Below are 14,505 nucleotides of genomic sequence, written 5' to 3'. Positions count from 1 at the left end.
AGGACATGTCAATCTAAACTGTCCTAAGAAAGGAATCACATGTTTTAACTGCCAGCAGACAGGACATTTTACAAGGGACTGCCCCAACCCGCGGTAGGTGAGTCAACCTCAAGGGTCATCAGGAAATGCCAGGGTGCAACAGGGAAGGGTATTTTATCTGACTCGGCAAGATACGACAAAAGACTCAGCTGTAATCGAATGTACCATGCTTACATTCAGTATTCCTATGCATGTTTTGATAGATTCAGGAGCAAATCATTCATTCATTTCACATGTATTTACTAAAGTACTAGGAGAAAAACTGAAAAACTTGAACTGTCATATGATCGTGGCAACCCCAATGGGAAAGTCTCTAGAAACCTCTTTAGGATATAAAAATAGAAAAATTCAGATAGGAGAAGTTGAGTTCATGGTGGATCTAATCCTTCTGGAATTTCAAGATTTTAACGTGATTCTAAAAATAGATTTCCTAACCAAATACAACGCTACATTGGACTGTAAAGCTAAGACAGTCAGTCTCAAGATCGGAGACTCAAATGTCAGGTTTCGAGGGAAAAAGAGGGCAAGTGAAAGGAAATGGATCTCGGCTCTAAAGGTTGAGAAATTATTACGAAGAGGGGCGCGGGGATACCTGGCTTGTGTTTAAGGGAAAGACGAGGAACCACTAAAAATAGAAGAAGTGCGAATCGTTAGGGAGTTCGGGGATGTGTTTCCCGAAGAGTTGCTTGGATTGCCACCGCAAAGAGAGATTGAGTTCTCAATAGAAATTGTGCTGGGGGCAAGTTCGATTTCCATACCCTTATATAAAATGGCCCCCGCAGAATTAAGAGAATTAAAGGCCCAACTTCAAGAGTTGTTGGACAAGGGGTTCATTAGACCTAGCATGTCGCCATGGGGTGTGCCAGTGCTCTTTGTTAAGAAAAAGGATGGGAGTTTGAGGATGTGCATAGACTATTGATAGCTGAACAAGATAACTATCAAGAATAAGACCCACTCCCCAAAATAGAGAAGTTGTTTGACCAGTTACATGGAGTCAAGGTCTTCTCGAAGATCGACTTGAGATCGGAGTACTATCAATTGAGGATCAAGGTAGAGGATGTACCTAAGACAACTTTTCGTTCTCGGTATGAGCACTACGAATTTAAGGTGATGCCATTCGGGCTAACGAATGCCCCACCAGCTTTTATGGATACCATGAACTGAGTTTTCAAACCATTTTTGGACAAGTTCGTGATCGTGTTTATAGACAACATACTGATATACTCTCCCTCGGAGGAGGAGCACGAGTCGCATTTAAGAGTGGTGCTACAAACATTGCAAAAACATAAGTTGTATGCCAAATTCTCGAAATGTGAATTTTGGTTATACCAAGTGGCAGTTTTAGGACATGTCATATCGGCCGAAGGAATATCGGTCGACCCGACAAAGATAGCGGCTGTGAAAAATTGGAGGCAACCTCAGTCTGTTACCAAAGTCAAGAGTTTCCTGGGGTTAGCTGGGTATTATAGAAAATTCGTGGAAGGATTTTTCAGGATCGCAACGCCCCTCACAAAGTTAACTCAAAAAGGGTGAAGTTCGATTGGAACAAGCGGTGCGAAGAAAGTTTTCAAACGCTTATGGATAAACTCACAACCGCTCCAGTACTGGCTATGCGAAACGGATCAAGAGGATTTATGGTATACATCGATGCCTCAAGAAATGGTTTGGGATATGTGCTGATGCAGCACGGTAAGGTCATTGCCTATAGGTCCCGACAGCTTAAGACCCACGAGCGGAATTACTCGACCCATGATTTGGAGTTGACAGCAATGGTGTTTGCCTTAAAGATTTGGAGGCACTATCTATATGGCGAGAGGTTTGAAATTTTTACTAATCACAAGAGCCTACAATACGTATTCTAGTAGAAAGAATTGAATATAAGGCAACGGAGATGGATTGAGCTATTAAAAGATTATGACTATACTATCCAATACCATCCAGGTAAAGCTAACGTTGTGACTGATGCCTTAAGTAGGAAAGAAACCAATTATGTGGTTGGAATGATGGTATCTGAGTGGAAGCTAGTTGAGGCTTTTAGTTTGATGATAGTAGGAGTAGTTTCCCGAGGTAACTCTGCCAACGCAGCTAGTCTCACTCTGCAACCAGAATTAATGAATCAAATACGGCAAGCTTATTCAGAAGTTCTCGAATTAAGTTATGGATTGATGAGCATGGACGAGCAAAGAGACCGGAATTTGAGGTAAAAGAAAACATTCTTTGGTTTCAGGGAAGGATATATGTGCCTCGCGTGAAGGAATTACGACAAGTAATTTTGGGAGAAGCCCACCGATCCAGATACTCAATACACCCTGGTGCCACTAAGATGTATAAAGATTTGAAGGCTGTGTATTGGTGGCCAGGAATGAAGAAAAGCGTGGCAAAGTACGTTAGTCAATGTGACACGTGCCAGAGAATCAAGATTGAGCATAAAAAATTAGGTGGAAGTTTGCAGCCATTAGAAATCCCGGAATGGAAGTGGGATCATATTACGATAGATTTTGTGACAGGATTGCCAAGAAGTCCCAAAGGGAATGATGCTATTTGGGTGATTGTTGACAGACTGTCTAAATCTGCTCATTTTCTAGCTATGAAAGTAGGCTAACTAATTAGCAAGTTAGCCCAACAATATCTTAATGAGATTGTCAGATTGCATGGAGTACCTGTAAGTATTGTGTCAGACTGTGACCCAAGGTTCACTTCTAGGTTTAGGGGAAGCCTGCAAAAGTGTTTAGGTACTTAGCTTAGGCTAAGTACAACCTATCATCCCCAGACCGATGGCCAATCCGAAAAGACCATTCAAACCTTAGAAGATATGTTGCAAGCCTGTGCTATTGACTTTTCAGGAAGCTAGGAGGAACATTTACCATTGATAGAGTTCACTTATAATAACAGCTATCACAGCAGCATTGGAATGGCTCCATATGAAGCTTTATACGGACGGAAATGTAGGTCCACGATATGCTGGACTAAGATAGGTGAACGTCAAATCTTGGGACCCAAGATAGTTCAGGAGATGTTAGAAAAGATAAAGATCATTCAAGAAAGAATCAAGGAAGCTCAGGATCGTCAGAAATCCTACACGGATACTAGAAGAAGGAATTTAGAGTTCCAAGTTGGTGATAAAGTATATCTAAAGATATCACCACTAAAAATTGTAACTCGAACCAACAAGAAAAAGGGCAAGTTAAGTCCCAGGTACTGTAAAGATTCGGAAAAAAAAATATAAATAATAATAATTAAAGAAATTAAATTAAATTAAATTAATTAAATATATAATAATTAAAAAAAAAGAAAATATTTAAAGAAAAGGGGGAGGCACTCGGGCAGCTCCCCCCCCCCCAAAAAAAAAATATATATATCTCTCTCTCTCTTTCTCATTTTCTCCCATTCCCTCTCGGATTTTCATTGATTCCAAGCGATCGAGCCGTTTAATCTTCGATCCGATCTTATTTTCACCATTAAAGCACCCCCGATCTACAAGGAGGTAAGCATTTTGGCTTGATCTTTCGATTTTTCTTGCTATTTTCGTGAGATGTATGTTGAGGCGCGATGTGGGCTTTTGGTCAGATGTTTGAGGTCAGATCTACGAATATCCGACCGTTGGATTTCTTTGATTTTTTGATATGATGGTCGGTTTTCTTGAGGGAGTTGGGTGGCGATCTTGGATCGCCGAAAATCGCTGGCCATGGTGGCCAACGACGTTGGCAGTGTGTTTGTCCCTTTTTGGCTGAGAGTTTGACTCTAGATCTACGAAGATCTAGTCAACCGATCTTTCTCATTTTTGGGTATGTTGTTCTCCTTGGTGCCGCGCACCTCGGGGTAGCCTCCGATCGTTGAAAAAATAGCCGGCGGCCGGCAAACGGCAATGGCCAAATTTCACCCCGATTTTGGCCGAAAATTAATTCTCAGATATATTAAGATCTGACCGTCCGATGGGTCTCATTTTGAGATATGTTGTTATACATGGCGAGGGCTTCGTATCGGTATGTTGGTCAACCATTTTTCGCCGGCCGGCGGTGGTCGCCGGCGGCGACAGTTTGTTGGGAAGAAAAGAAAGAAAAGAAAAGGAAAATAAAGAAAAGAAAAGAAAAAAAAAGAATAAAAAGAAAGAAAATAAAAATAAATAAAATATAAGGGAAAAGGAAATGAGGGCTTTGGGGATTGGGCATGTCGGGTTAGGTTTTGGCCTAAGATGGCGGGGCCCGATTGGGTTATAGGATGGCCCAATGTGTTAGGCATGACTGACCCAGTTGTGGCAGCCCTTGGGCTGGCCCACTTGACTTGTTCTCCCTTGTCGCTTGTTCTTGGACCTAGGATGACTTGGTTAGGTTGGTCCTACTCAGGATATCGACATCAGTCTAATTTAGGTTCTCTTTAGGTCTTCTGGAATTGGCGATATGATTGGCGAATCATTTTGTTAATCGGAATCTTAAGGACGAAGTCCTACTAGATGACTCGAGGCCGAGCAAGATTGACCCCGAGTGCGTTCTAGGCTAGCCTATGATGATGACGTGGGTTTATTCCGAATCTTGATTTCTGATGGATTCATTTTATTCTGAGGCTAGAATATTGCAATTTATTCATTTTAAACCATTTATTAAATTATTAATTAATTAATTATTAAGTTTTTAAAAATTTATCAATTGAGTTATAAATATAAATATATATGTATTTTTTATAAAGGATGAATTTAAATAAAAATATATTATCTATATTAAAAGAAATATAATTTATGGGTGAATATAGAAATATATATATTATGTTATTGCAGCCTATAAGTAGGTGTGTAGTTCCACTACACACTTACGCGTAGCATGCAAGGCGAGGCATGATGACATAGTCGATGGCTAAGCTCGACGAATTCCATGACGCCAAATTCGAATATTGCGCGGGCCAAGGTATAAAATAATCGATTCAGGGTGTTTGGCAATTGATAAGATTTTTTGGTAATTTCGTTACGTCGTTATTTTTATTTCCAGAGTGTGACCATCCCATTCCATTTATTGTAGGCTTGGATTCTCAGGATTTTGTTCGATCTTCTCCCCAGACTCAGACTTGAGTCATCGTTTCCTAGGCGAGTAAACAGGATATATTATGTTTGCCTTATATTATACATGTATATATTGTTTCATGCATAAAGATTATAAACTTGTACTGATTTTTATATGCATAACTTGTACATGATTTTTATATACGGATCATAGAAAAGTACTCTTAAATGTTTCTAACTTGCATGAAATATTTTCATGCTACTGGGAGAGACATAAGTTGAAAGATACCCTAACTGATTTCTTGTCTTGAGAATGTGAAATATTGAATGATATGGTGTATTTTAGGCACCACATGAAATGATAAATGATTATGACTTGTGCATAAATTAGGGTATCATTTGCATTATTATTAGAGGACTATCTAGTAGATTCCCTGGTGACTCACAGCAGGAAAAGATCATGGTACTGTGAGGCTTGGCATGCCAAGGCCATGAGAGACACAGATAGTATGTTTCAGCACTGTTATCACGTGGGCCATTATGATGATATTGTGTGATGATAATGTATGTGCCGATATATATACTTGTGTGCGCATGTGTATATAGACGTTAGGCCAGTTTCTACTAGTGTGTCCTCAGAATCAGTGCATGCATCTCATATAAAACTATAGGGGACTTAGGTGGTTAGGGAATAACTTATAGGGGTTGTCTTTAGGCACTTATTTTTCCTGCACTATGTTTTCCTTTGAAACCTCAAATTATTTAAACTTATGGTACATATTTTCGCTGTTTATACCGTTATTTTGTTATTGTACTCATGATGATCATCGTAGCATTTTATTGTATACTCTCCTAGTGGGCATGACATACCTTATACTCGCGAGTCCACAAGACTCACCCATTTTTTATTAAAAATATTTTCAAGGAATTCTCTTTTTCATTATTGGTCCAGCAGATCTTCTGGTATGATATCAAACCCTCTTTTGAATCCTAATGTGATATAGGATGCTCTGTGGAGACATACATGTACTATAGAGTTTGATGTTTTGTCTTTTATTTTTGTGACACATATTTGTGCCAAGGGCCCGAGATACAGGATCGGATATGTATTTATGACAGCAGTGTGATGAATATTCTTATTTTGTACAGTTGTTGTATATGGAATATTGAAATATTATGTTAGGAGGTGAAATGGTATTTTACTCCATGTTCTATATCTTGTCAGTAGTATTATTGTTTTATTCAAATCGAGCTAGATAAGAGGCTTAGTAGTCTATCGTGGGGCTGCTGGGCCTAGGGATCAGTGCCGGTCATGACTTATCAGATTTCGAGTCGTGACAGGTATATAGGTCCATATGATATAATGGAAAGAATTGGACCAGTTGCTTATCGACTCGCTCTACCCCTGGCCCTATCAAACCTCCACGATATATTTCATGTATCGCAACTCCGTAAGCATGAGCCAGATCCCAAGTATTGCCAACCGAAGCTGTTGAGGTTTAAGAAAATGTTTCATACTTTGAGAAATCGGTCAAAATTTTGGATCGTAGCGATCAAGTTCTGAGGAACAAGTCAATTCCCTTGGTGCAAGTTCTGTGGAGAAACCCGATAAGTGAAGAGATAACTTGGGAGCGAGAAGAAGACATGAAGATTAATTTTTCATACATATTTGAGGACCCTATAGTCAGAATGAGCGAAGAATGATCAAATTTCGAGAACAAAATTTTTGTAATATTTTTATTTATATTGTAATTAAATTATTTATATTGCATAAAGTATATAGTTTTATCATAATTAAATTCATTGCATAAAGAGTATAGTTAATCATAATTAAAATACCAGAAATTATATTATGTATTAAAATTAGGATTTTTTATACTATGGTGTGTATATATATATATTATATATGATAAAATCGTATGTACGTATATATGTATATTATATATATAAAAAAAAACAAAACAAAACAAAAAATAGCAAAAAATCGGAGCAAGCGTGCGGCCATGCTCTGGTTGCGCCTGCAACAAGGTACCAGAGGTGAGGGAAGCCTTTAATGCTTCAATGGACGTCGGGATGGCTTCTAGGACGCGTGGCTACCCTTGATGGGGCAGGTTGAGGCAGATTTTGGCTATAAATAACAGCGTTTGAGCAACCCCTTTGCATCGAAAATTTTACTTCATGGATCGGGTGTTTGAGGCAGTGTTTGAGAGCTTGGTAAGTAGGGTTCTAATCCTTGCGTCGTGGGCAAGATTTCTGGAGCATTTGGTGGCCAACAGAGCAGAGGAGAAAGAGTATCAAGGATCGTAGAAAAATTGCACAACCGCCGGAGCCGTGCCTTCAAACTCCAAATCGAGGTATTTTCAGTTGTTTTTTTTTAAATTTTAAGGCTATTTTCGGGTTCGTGGGGTTGGATTTAGGGGGGAGAGAGGGTTTTTTCGAAGCTTGGAGAAGCCGGAGGGTCGCCGGCGGCATGGTAGTCGCCGGAGAAGACAACCCAGGTCAGGCGCGTGGCTGCATGCGCCCGTGCATGGGAGACGGCACGTGGCCTGCACACGCGTGCTAGGTGAAAAAGAAAAAGAAAAGAAAAGAAAATAAGAAAAAAATAAAATAAAACAGGAAAAGTTTTGCAAAAATTTTGAAAAAATTTCAGAAAATCTAGAATTTTGTTTATGCCTTATTTTGGGAAAAAAGTTTGGAAAATGCTAAATTAATTATTTATTTAAGTGATTTTGCTATTATGGAAATAAGGAAAAAATAGGAATTTAATCCGAAAAATTACAAGAAAATTTCAGAAGGCTAGAAATGTTATTTTAAGAATATTAGTGAAGAAAAATTGGGTTAAATGAGGGTTAGATATTTATCATGAATTCTTGAGGAAATAAGACTTAGAAATAAGGAGAAAATTGTGGAAATTATAAGAAAAATAGGAAATTGATATTCTAGAATAAATTTAATGTTTTAGGAACCCTTGGGACCCGAGGATTGGGAAATAGCTCGTTGACACGTTTATCGAGGTCATCACGCTTATCGAGGTAGCTTGATTATGAAAAGTAAGTGTACTATTACAACTGTAGCACAGTTATAAATGTTTAGGTTTAAAATCGATCTTCGGGAATGTTTTCATCATATCGACATGCTCTTATATGTATCCATCACGTAGACTGCACACATGACATGCTATGAAATACATATGCACACGTTGATATCATTAATCACATGCATCGTGGCCGTAGAGAGTATGAACTAGCTTCAAGGATACCCCCATACACCTTAGCTTCAAAAGAGATGGCCGTAAAAATGGTAGGTAGCATGAAGGGTGTAGTTAACACTTACGATGAGTAAGACATTGCATACACACATGTTGAAACATCTTGTACCCTTACTTAGATGGTTCATCATCTAATTTGGGTTTTTTCCCTAGAATATTCAACGTTCCAATCGGGACTTGCAGTGATGGTACGAAAGTCGAAGATGTGTAACGACACGAGTCGTCAGTGAATGAGCAAGTGTACCATGTTATGTTTCATGTATTATGTACGTTTTAAATTATCTTTATAAGCTTATGTATCATGAGAACTTTGTAACAAGTACTATGTTCGGTTGTCTATGTATAAAATGCTACGATCAAATTTGATTTCAGCTTCCACTTTATAAGATTTTATTTATATTTAGTGTATAAATTATTTCGCCAAGCACTAGATAGGTCTAAGGGAATTTCGGGAATGATGTAATTTGGAAAAAAATAAATAAATAAGTTCCAAAATTTCCTAAGACATGAAACGCCCTGAGTAGGTTGGGACGTTACAATGTTCATTTGTTTTGTTATGGATACTAAACTCTAAAACTAGGGTGTTTTGATGTAACTTAAATATGATAATTTTATTTTCATAGATTGATTTTCTTTATTCATGCAAGTGTTTATTATTGTGCTTAATGCTATCAAATATTTAGCCAATATTTGATTGATATGTTGATATAGATTTAGACCAGAAAGAAAAATCTATAACTTGATCTAGATAATAAACACCACAAGAATATAATTGGAAGGGAAGTAAAAATTTGACTTGTGTGGTTAATTATCATTACATGAATAATTAAATTTGGATTGTCGACCATTTAAATTAAATTGGATTAATTAAGCGAAATCAAAATACCTTAATGCTCTCCAAATCTTGAAACTCTTCATATTTACTTTTTGTGTTATTATTTTATTTCCTTAAATTAATTCTCGTTAATTAATTGTTTAAATAACATTTGGGTTAATATAATTTTGGTAATTATTACCCGATTCTCTTGGGAACGATACTCTACTCACTACTCTATTACTTGTGCGATTCGTACACTTGCAGAAAATCGCCTTCAATATCCATTGGCGAGGAGAGCGGAATAGGAGTGCTAGCTCATTCTCCTTTTTGTGGCTTATGTATAGACGAAAAAGAATGATTTTTCAACTCTTGAAAAATCACAAAATAATACGTTAATTTGGGCAACCCCTAAAGGGATATTTATAGGGGAGCAAGGCCTCCTAAACCCTAATGGATATGGGTCGGCCCATTTATCCTAGTTCAACTAGTAATTAATTAAGTGTCACAAATCCAATTATAATTTTAAATAAAATATTTGATCCAAATCTAATTTAACCCAAATATAATATTTAATTTAATATTTGACTCAAATCTAATTTAGGCCAAATATAATAATTAATTTAATATTTGGCCCAAATACTTTATTTAGCACAAATATTAATTTAAACCCAAATATATATTATTTCTTATTTGTCACTCTAAAAAATAGAAAATTATTAAATTAGAAACTCATTTCTAATTTAATCAATTGTCATTTTGGGAAACTCTTTCATTTATGACGACCCTTGTCATATTGACGTCATTACGTCTATTTTTTCTTTATTCGTGAGAACCTACGACGGCATAACTTCTTATCGAAGTATTCCACTTAATCGTACGTCTGCTCTCCTGATTTAACCCAGGGACCGTAACTATTGCGACAGTAATTATTGTGTATGACTCATTAGGCTTCTAAATATATTGGCAATATGTCAGTATGAACATATAAGATAAGATTAACCTCTAACAAGGCGTCATGCTTACCCAATTATTCAAAAGGATTCATAATCCATAAACAACCTTTCACAAGCATAGTTATCGTGCAATTTGATCCTCTCGTCAATGTATCTTTTGTGATCTCAAGTCTGGAGATGTGTTGCTTGATTACGATCACATGAGTTTTCGTCGGTCCTCCGAATATCCTCTTTCAATAGAAAGTGAATCAATAACTCCTTATTGATCTTTTTCACTATGGCCATGGATTTAAAGTGAATATCCACTAAAAGCGCCTTAAATACATCATCCTCTATCAAGGGATAGACGAGTTTCATTTTGATTATACACCTATCTTCATAAGCCTCACGATATGTTCAACGATCTCCGACGTACAGCCTTTGTCTAGACCCATCGAAACGATGTCAAAACATATCAGTCTTCTTATGAGATGACCGTGATAACCTCAGGTTCAAAGATTAGTTACACTCATCTCGTATGAGAATTCTATCAACATATAACCAAAATGGATTCTCATTGCAAATCATGTCTAGTGACACGTTCTCCAATATTAGTCACCTATGTACTTATCTAGGCATCCCCATGCCTATAGGTGTGAGACCTCCATTACTATCACATAACAAAAACATAGCACACACTATAAGAATTTGAGGGTTTTACCCACGCATAAATTATCCACACATATTATATATAGGTATTTTGTAACGCCCCGCTCCCACTTATGGGTATTACTCGTGAACAATCACCCGAATTGTTCACCTGCCCGGCCTTTGGTGAAGGGTAGACCATATTTCAAGACGAAACGCCCTAGGTGAGAACTAAGCTCGTCCTTCCCTTTCCTGAAACCCAGGATTCACTAGTAGAATTGGGCTTTAGCCATATTGCATTGGTTATAAAGAAAATCTCATTCAGATGCCCAATTGCCATTTACTCAATTATTTTTAATTCTTTTCCCATTAAAGAATTTTTTAACGGGCTCCATAAAATCACTATTTAAATCAATCTATTGATTGATTACCAAATTTGGAGGAAAAACTCAATTTTTCAATTTTTCAAAATTTTGGCATTATTCCCAAAAATGCCCGAAATACCCCTTTATTTTGAAAATTCCTCCGGGGCCCAAAATCAATTTAAAAATGCCCCCTTAATTCCCAAAAATCCAAATTTAAAAAAAAAAATTGGCCAGCGGGGCCCGCTGGCGTGCCCGAGGCTCGCGCAGGCCCCGCTGGGCGCTGGCCGCGCATGCCGGGCGTGGCCGCAGCTGCGCACGCACGCCCGCCTGCGCGCATGGCAGCGCCCTCCCACGCGCGCGACCGCCCTGTGGCCTGCTGCTGCTGGCTGCCTCCCCCCTGCTACTCCTTCACTCCTTTTCCCTTTTCATTTTTTTTTCTTTGGACTTTTAAACCCATATTTTCCAGAAAAATAATTTAAATAAAATAATTCACTTTCATCCAAATTTTGTCTCTATTTTCCAACAAAATTATTTTATTTTACATCTTGGTTGCTTCCCACAACACACCCAACAATGAGGCTTCACCCAACCTAGGCTTCAACATGCCTTAAACCAATGCCTCATTTCAAAATAAAATCAAACCTTCAAAAGAGAAATACACTCATAACTTTGGCTTTAAAAAGCCATTATAAATCAAATAAGTTACATTTCTTAAATCAACACCACAACCTAGGCTTCCATAAGCCATAAATTTACAACAAAAAGTATAATACACCATGAGCTTCAACCACAAGCTTGCCACTTTTCCTTTTTCTCTTGACATAACACAACCTACAAGGGGAGGATAAAACCTCATGAGCCACAAAGCTCAGTAAGTGTGCACATGCAAAGTAAATACAAGCATAATAAGTCTATGTAATGGCAAATGCATGCAAGCATGGTTAGGTTATTCCATCCTCACAACCCAACATGGTTTGAGGCATCACCCACCACTTCTTTCCCACCCCCATGGCCATAGGTCTCATGTGTAAAGCATGCAAAGAGATACATAAAAATTTATGCAACCTACTTACAATGCAATGCAAGACCTCCACCACTTGGGGCCATCCCTTACCTCATTCTTGAACCTTTAAATCTTCACTTCAAGAGAGCTTCCATTTTCATTTTCTCCCATCTAAGATGGCATTCAAACAAGAACTCCCTTTACACTCAAGCATACTAAAATAAAGAGAAGAAAGAATGAGCTTACCTTGATTTCTTCTTCTTCTTCTTCACTTTTCCCTCCATAGAAGACTTCTTTCTCTCTCTTTCTTTTCTTCCCTCTTCATTTCTTTCTCCAAATGGCCAAAGGAAGAGAAGACTTCCTTACTTGCCATTTTATACTTGTTTTCCATATTTCAAGAATGCATCCTAGCCATTCACTAAAGGCACAATCCATGTGCTTAAGGGAAAACTAAATCTCACCCATCCATTTTAATAAAGAAGGCTTCTCTCTTGGAGAAAACACAAGAAGCACAATCCATGCCATTTGGTCTTCTTAGATCTCCACCCTTGATCTTGTCTTGAAATCCCAAAAATAGAATTTCTTTTCTATTTATTTAATTTGGTCATTTTCCCCCATCACATGAGAGACTACTTTGAATGACATAAACACTTTCTTTCTCATTTAATAAAATCTCCATATTTTCCAAACATTAATGGGTGACCATTTTTCCATTTTCTTTTTGCATTTATTTAAATCTTATATTTTCCAAGACATTAATGGTGACCATTTATCATTTTCTTTTGGATTTACTTTAATCCATATAATTATGCCTCTCATTAATGGTTGAAAGACCAAAATCATTTCTTTTGCATTTAATTTAATCTCTCCATTTATACTTGAACAAGACTTTGCCAAGTGTCACTCTAAGACACAAACTTAGCTTCCAAGCTTCCATCTCCACCATCCATGTGGCATCACCACAATTATCCATCAATTTAGGGAAAAATATAATTATTTTCATAAATAATTCAATATCCAATTTTCCTATTTTTCATAATTAATTTCCTCTATGGAATTAAATTCCAAAATTCTCAAAATACCCTTTGAGAATTTATTAATCCCATATATCTCCACATAAATATCAAATTGGGATTTTATTCACTTACACACCTAATTCCACATAGGAATTATTTTCAATTTACCAAAATACCATTTTTATTGGATTTCACTATCCAAATTATCAAAATACCCTTCTCATGGGTATTCTCAATCTTAAGGATCCATCACCTTCTGAAGGGTATTTTTGAAAGTTTTCTTACTTCCTTTGCTATTTTCTTAACACCGATTATACCGGGTGTTACATTCCACCCTCCTTAAAGGAATTTCGCCCTCGAAATTCGCTTTACCATAATCTCTTACCCAAGACAATCATATTCTCGGGCTACATGCAAAATTCTCCTGCTCGAGAATCCCACAACATACTCATTCCTTGCATTTACCTCGGGTTACACTTACCTTAAGGTTTCGCTTTAGGCTTTTGATCCTCCAACTCTTGAGGACATTCCACAACCGAACACCGCTTTGGCCTTCCACCAAACTGCACTACTGGTCGCTGGTCATGCTTACTGCAAGGATGTCCATCACCAGATGGATTTTTCTCTGCCTCGAAGCATCACTTTGCTGTCCACTTCTCATTTTCCCCATCTATCGAACAAACTCTCACTAATATTGCGTTACTGACCAGTCTACCACGATTTTACGCCGATCACACACGGCAACGTTTCACACTGCCAAACACACATGGCCACGATTTTATGTTGGTCCAACTAGCAACGTCTTAGCACTGATCATCCGCCGCAATGTCTCTTTTAGTGCCCACAAGACTCTGACACCCATTCACGATGACATAACGCCATTAATCACACGCATGCATAGCTTGAGTTGATCCTCATTGCAACCTCTCATTACCGATCAACTTATCGTGCTAGCACTACTTGGGAAGCATCTATTTGGCCTACCTTGCCAACTTCGACCATTTCATACATGGTCTTTTACCTTGACCATCCGACCCTCATTTATCGAGACGATTACGTAACATCGATAAACCTAACACCATGCAAGGTAATTACACATTTCGACCATACGTGCATTACCCGAGTCCAACTCGAGCTTGGCGATGCACGCACCATTACAATCTCACCTCGAGCTTAACCATGCTCGGGCCACATCCTTTTCCCAACCAGGAGTTCTTCGCATTAAGCACATCAAGATACTTACTAGCCGATATCACACGCTAGTAGGGGTCTCTTACCCATACAAGGGAACTCTTCACTGAGCAACCCCTCTTCAATTCTTTACCCCATTTTAGCTTTTTACAATCATGTCCCCATGCTAGGCCTTACCTTGGCTATTTACCCTACCACGAGTCCAGGATCCTACCATTGCGCTTAAGGTCGTGAAA

This window comes from Diospyros lotus, chromosome 11 (assembly GCF_014633365.1).
Source record: "Diospyros lotus cultivar Yz01 chromosome 11, ASM1463336v1, whole genome shotgun sequence".
NCBI lineage: Eukaryota > Viridiplantae > Streptophyta > Magnoliopsida > Ericales > Ebenaceae > Diospyros > Diospyros lotus.
The sequence above is the reverse complement of the archived record's forward strand: the minus strand, read 5'-3'. Positions refer to the sequence as shown.